Here is a 6628-nt window from a genome sequence, read left to right as displayed (position 1 = left end):
TCTCTGTAAAAATCAGCTGATGATTTATGTTTCTTTCCTTCAAATGGGGACATTTCATGGAGTCCAACACCTGACCCTTATCCAGATAACAGTTTTTTTTGTGTATCTGAACTGCTGAGCAGGTCTGACAGTCAGGATGAATTTGTTTTGTTTGTTTGTATTATTTTATCATTGACTCCTGACATGAAGACATTAACAATTAAAATGAATTACAAAGATATGTCAAGAATCAGTTTTTAGGATTCGTAAACTCAGCCAAACAACAAGAAGGTTTAAAAAAATGTATTAATTTGCAGCTGCTGGTGGGAGTCAGGATCCAAAGGCAGGAACAAAACTGCAAAGATATGAGAGTTAGTGGCTTGTGGGTCTTTGGAGAATTGTGAAGACACCAACGGCTTGACACGCAACACATGAAATGTGGGGTGGATTCTTAGAGAACGGGGAAGTAATAGGCAGACAGCCACCGGGTTCACCAACTTAGAGATGGGGAAAGGACCCACATAACGAGGTGCCAACTTACGGCTGTCCACATGTAGGGGAAGATCCTTTGTGGATAACCAGACCTTCTGACCCACTTGGTAAGAATCAGAATCAGAATAAACTTTATTGGAATTGCACCGAGGTACAACGCGAATATGTACGTACAGTCGTCCGAAAGATGGACAGAGTGCACGAAGCTGCAACTACAGGAGAGCGCAGCCTTCTTATCCTTATCAGATAATAATCTTAGATAGGAAAAGGGGGAGAAACATGAGGGTAGATAGTGGTATTACGAAAAAGATCTTTCACATCTTGTCTATCAGGACACGATTTGAGACATCAAAAAAACTCTACCAGCAAGCACAATTAAAACATGATTACATTTGCATTTGACATCGAGGTGTTGAGATTTGTCCATGAGCGTTTTTTCAGATCAGCCACAGTTTCTGAAGATGTCGTTCCAGCCAGCAGTTCTCATAAGCTTGCACAGAAATTTCTCGGGGGATGGGGGTACGCGATAGAAGAAGCTTTTGTCCTTGGTTACTCATGACCCAGGAGAAACTTGATAGTCAGCCTGTCTCCGAGGCCGTCGGGAGTCTGATTCAGATAAGCTTGGTTTTTGTTTTTTCTTCAGGCAGACAGATTTTTTTCTTCAGCCTTGAGTCCATCTGGGCGTTCTGGTTCCGAAAATGCCTAATTGTGGGATTCCATTCCACTGATCCATGTTATGAGTCTCCTTCAAGGTCGAACCCACCACGATGACGAGTCCCAGAAGCCGCAGGTGGTCTGCGATTCTCAATCGCCTCCATCTTACGGTTAAACTCGTAAACCAGACGATTTAAAGTTCCCACAGCGAGGACCACACCTTCACACTGACTCAGAAGCTTTTCCATGGCCAAAACTGCTCCCACTGTCTTCTTCAAAAGTCAATAAAACAGAGCCAAATTCCAAATATGTAAATGTCTTCAACATCCTCCTGAGACAGAACTGTGATGCACATCAACTGCCACACTCCCCACAAATCCATGACGTACCCCACAGCGTGAGTCTCAGCTGTAAGGTGGGATGCGTCGACGGTTGGCACTTTTAGCATAGACAGCGGACATCTTATAACATTTTCCACTGTCACAGTGCGGATCAGATCAGTTCGGGTCGATTCAGATCGGCTCGGGTCTGTTGCGTTTCCATGTACATTTCTGGACCAGCTCTGTAGGCGGGGACTAGAATCCAACTCGTCTTACCACCTGGTGGCGGTAGTGCTCCCTTAAGCTACTTACTAGCCACCACTAAACGTATTAGAAGAAGAACACCTTGAAGGTTTTGTCTCAAGGTGTGGTGGAAGAGATATGCTCTAATGGAGTACCTCATGAGCTGTAACTTTTAAACCTGATTCATAATCCTACCTTACTGCCTTCCCTGCCTGCTTTAAATCCATGTTTTTCATTTTAGTATAGATTTTTACAATAAAGATGTATTAAAAATATCTTCACTTTTATTATTTGCAGATGCACAAGGTTCATGTTAAAATTGCAAAACATCACACTGTGCTGTAATCTTTGAAACTGCTTTTACAAGAAGATACAGACTTGAAAACAATTAGATTAAATTTTGTCCTTAAATTTTAAAGATTTGTCTTTCATTAAATTTAAAAACATAAATTTATTACTTATTAATCTAAAAAAGTTAAGTCTGGTCCTCTGGACATTCAAAAAACAAAACAAACAAAAAACATTTATTGTTTATTTATTATAAACTGTATTGTTTGTTTTGTGAATGTCCAGAGGACCAGACTTAACTTTTTAGACTTTTCTACCTGGATTATTGAGCAGCATCAGGATATTGTTTAATAAATAGTCAGCTGGTCTGTGAACACCATGGGGTCCTAGAAGAGTTGAAGAGGTGGCTGTTGATGTCTGTGCCTCCCTGGTGAAGATGCTGCTCCCACAACCCTGAAGCAGAAGAGGATGGATGGATGGATGGATGGATGGATGGATGGATGGATGGATGGACGGATGGCGAAGGAGGAGACCATCAAACACAGCAGGAGTGGTCAGTTCAGGTGAACTCCTGCCTGTTTGCTTCAGATCAGCTGTTCAAATCTCTGCAGGTTCAAATAAAAGGTGCACCAGGACTTTCAGCTGAATCTCTCAGGCCACAATTGTATGGACGATAAACCATAACTGCTAAAAGATAACTGATAACAGACAACTGTCTTTTCTGAATTTTTGACTGTTTTTGTCTCACTTCATCCTAGAACAAAACATTTATAACATAATAACAGTTGAGCATATTCTGGTAATCTTTTCTTAGGATTCATTAAAGATCAAATGCAATTGGAAATTCTTCTCAACTTCCAGTATGAATTTAAACAAACACTATATGAACTTAACATTGTAAAATTTGTTTAGGAAATTTAATGTTCAAGGACACCACTTAAGAAAAAAATGTTTAATAGGAAAAGTAAGAAGTGAAAAATGTACAAAAATAAAAAATACTGCATCCAACTAATGATTGTGTATCTGTGTGTCCCTTGTCTCACGGGCTTCATCCAGAAGAAGACACAAGTGTTGTTCCTGCTGTGTCCGGTTCAGTTCTTCATGTTCATTCAGTGATGAAATAAGACTTTTCTTTACTGGACTCTTTTCTCTTTCTCTTGACTAGAAAGAAGAAAAAGGTGGTTAATTCAAGCTACATACTGTTTTTGAATAAATACATAAAACAAAGAAAGGTGCAGCTAACAGCTATAATAGATATATTAATAATAAGAAACTGATAAAATAAGAAAATGAAAAATAAATTGATTTAAAAATAATGAAAATAACATAATAATAACAATGGATATATGAATCAGAAAGTATTATACATATACAGATATTTTTTATTGTCCTACGCACCACATGTGGTAAATGTGGTGGATCAAAATTATGTACACAGGGTCCCAGTTACATCCAACAATAAAATATAAAATAAAAACAGTAATAAGATCTAAGATATGAACTAAGAAAAACATCAACTAAAAATATGATAAGCTCTAATAGCATAAAAACATTAAACACAATACACGAACAGCAGCACGGACATGAGTCTGTGTGAACAGACGAGCATGCATGAACACAGCAACATGAAACAGATCAGCAGCAACATGAAACAGATCAACAGCAACATGAAACTGATCAGCAGCAGCATGAAACTGATCAGCAGCAACATGATGTGATTCTTCACAGTGTTGTATATTCATAAGGCTGCACAAACTCTAGTTCATGTTGCTGTTTGACGTATTGTTTTGATTGTTTACTGCTATTAGTGCTTAGTGTTTTATTGGTAGATGTTTTTTAGTTGATATTTTTCTTAATTCATATCTTAGATCTTATTACTGTTTTTCTTTTACATTATGTTGTCTGTAACTGGGACCCTGTGTACAAAGTACATAATTTCATCCCAATTCAGTATTTATTAACATTTTATTTTTTTTAAATTTAAAAATAAAATAAATTAAGTCCTTATCGGCACAAATAAAGTGATGTGGAACATGTTGCATCTGTTCTTACCGAGCACAGAAGGCTGCAGCGTTGTGCTGCTCTGTGAGGTGCAGCTGGGCTGTGATGGAGCTCTGTCAGGTGCAGACTCCTCTGATGGAGCAGGAGCAGAAGCTGGGAGGCTTGGAGGGTTTAATGTGGAGTTTAGAGATGAACCGTCACGCGCTGAAATACGTTCTGGATAAAATACAATGAGAAACGGGACCAGAGGACAGTTAGCGTTTATGCAAATTAGCTTAGCATCGTAGCACCGACGTTGTCCTATTATGGTGTCAGCCTCTTTTGTTAGTTAAAAATATGTTCAGAACCGATGGGATGAGTCACTTAAAATATGTTTAAAGTTAGAAAACACTCACCATCTTCTATAAATGGTTCAAGTAGAGCAGTGGCCGTGTCCAAACCACCCTCCAATCGCTCCATCTAGCTCGCTTTGACTTTTTTCGTCGGCCACCAAGCACAACAACACCTGCACTTCTGCATTTGACCACGGCTTTGATATTATTGTTTTTTTTATAGCTTCAAAATACTAAAAGATACGCTCCTCGAGTTATCGTTAATGGCAAGCGGTAGAGAAAAAATGGTGGATCGGGTTGTTTGGAAAGACTCCACAGACTCCTTCCCCCGACCAATCAGTGACCAACAGTGTTTCTGACGTCACGGCGTGGCTCGCTTGGACCCCTTGAGAAGCCGGGCCAGAATTTAGGGAGGCGAGCCGGTCACAGGAACAGTGGAAAGACCTCAAACGTGCGTGAAGCCGGAAATATGCGACCCGCGCCGTGACAGTGGAAAAGGGGCATTAATGAGGGACGTCCTAGCTCTCCTCCAGGCTTGCTGGCACCTGAGAGCAGCTCTGTGAGCAGAAGGGAATACAGCAATCTTGTCCTGGATGGTGAACACTGGTGGTTGGAACCCATAGACCGTGTAGAAAGGTGATAGGCCAGTGGTGGAGGAGGGTAGGGAGTTGATCGCATGTTAAACCCATGGTAGATTGAGTCACCACTTTGTCGGATCTTCCTCACATAATATTCTCAGCTTGGTCTCAGCCTCCTGGTTTGCCCTCTCGCTCTGAATGTCAATCTGTGGGTGAAACCCAGAAGAGAGACTGACTGAAATGCCCAAGAGGTTACAGAACTCTCTCCAAAAGCAGGATACAAACTGGGGACCTCGGTCCGAGACAATGTTCGTTGGCAGACCATGAAGGCGATAAACCTCACGGACCAGGACTTCCCCCAACTCTTTAGCGAATGGGAGCTTCTTGAGTGGAACTAAATGAACCATTTTTGAAAAACGGTCAACAATTGTGAGTATTACAGTGTTACTGGAAGATGAGGGTAGTCCAGTGATGAAATCCATGGAGATGTGGAACCAGGAGCGTGAAGGTATGGGAAGCGGTTGTAGGAGGCCTGCAGGTGGTCGACGAGATGTCTTGGCCTGAGCACACTGACGACATGATGAGACAAACTCCTTGACATCCTTAACCCAGTCTCTCCACCAGAACTGGGCCCTCACCACTGCTAAGGTCTTACTGATACCTGGGTGACAAAAAAGTTGAGATTGTTGGCAGAGTTCCAATACCTTTTTGACGTGGGCTTTGGGGACAAACACACGGCCCTTAGGACAGTCAGTGGGTGGTGGTTGGGTCTGATGGGCCAGTCTGATCTCCTCCTCCAGCTGTGTGATTGACAGTTGGTCCATCTCAGGCAGAATGAAGTCCACTTCCTCGCTGGTCTGACTCTCGTTTGCCCTGTCCTGAACCCTGGACAGGGCATCAGGTTTTGTGTTTTTGGCTCCAGGTCTGTAAGAAAGTACAAAATCAAAACGGCAGAAAAACAGGGCCCACCTTGCTTGTCTGGGGTTCAATCTTTTGGCAGTCTTTAAGTACTCTAGGTTCTTGTGGTCAGTCCAGACTTTAAAGGGTTCGTTGGCCCCCTCCAGCCAGTGCCTCCACTCCTTCAGAGCCAGTTTGACGGCTAACAGTTCACGTTCCCCAACATCATGATTACGTTCTGCTGCTGATAGGCGCCTGGCGAAAAATGCACATGGGTGGATCTTTTCATCGTCAAGACGCTGGCTGAGAACAGCACCTACCCCTGTGTTGGAGGCATCCACCTCCACGATGAACTGCCAATTAGTGTCAGGAGAACAAAGGATAGGAGGGGAGGCAGACATGCTCTTCAGTTTGCAGAACGTGGTCTTGGCCTGTTTGTTCCACAAGAACTTATTCTTAACTGAGGTGAGAGCATGCCAGGGATTAGAGATCTGACTGTAGTTTCTGATAAATTTGTGATAAAAGTTTGCAAAACCTAGAAACCTCTGCAACTGTTTTCTGTCCTTTGGGGCAGGCCAGTCAAGTACTGCAGAGACTTTGGCATGGTCCATGGAAACCTGATTGGGTGAAATGTTAAATCCTAGGAATGAAGTGGTGGTTTGGTGAAAATCACACATCTCAGCCTTAATGAAAAGGTTGTTCTGTAGAAGTCTTAATAATACTGCCCTTACATCTAAAAAAGTTAAATCTGGTCCTCTGGACATTCAAAAAACAAAACAAAGCAAATCAACAAAAAAAATGTAGAAACGTTTCGTCTCTCATCCGAGAGACTTCCTCAGTCTGA

Source organism: Nematolebias whitei, chromosome 18 (genome assembly GCF_014905685.2).
Source record: "Nematolebias whitei isolate Nwh7 chromosome 18, NemWhi1, whole genome shotgun sequence".
NCBI lineage: Eukaryota > Metazoa > Chordata > Actinopteri > Cyprinodontiformes > Rivulidae > Nematolebias > Nematolebias whitei.
Note: the sequence above shows the minus strand (reverse complement) of the source record.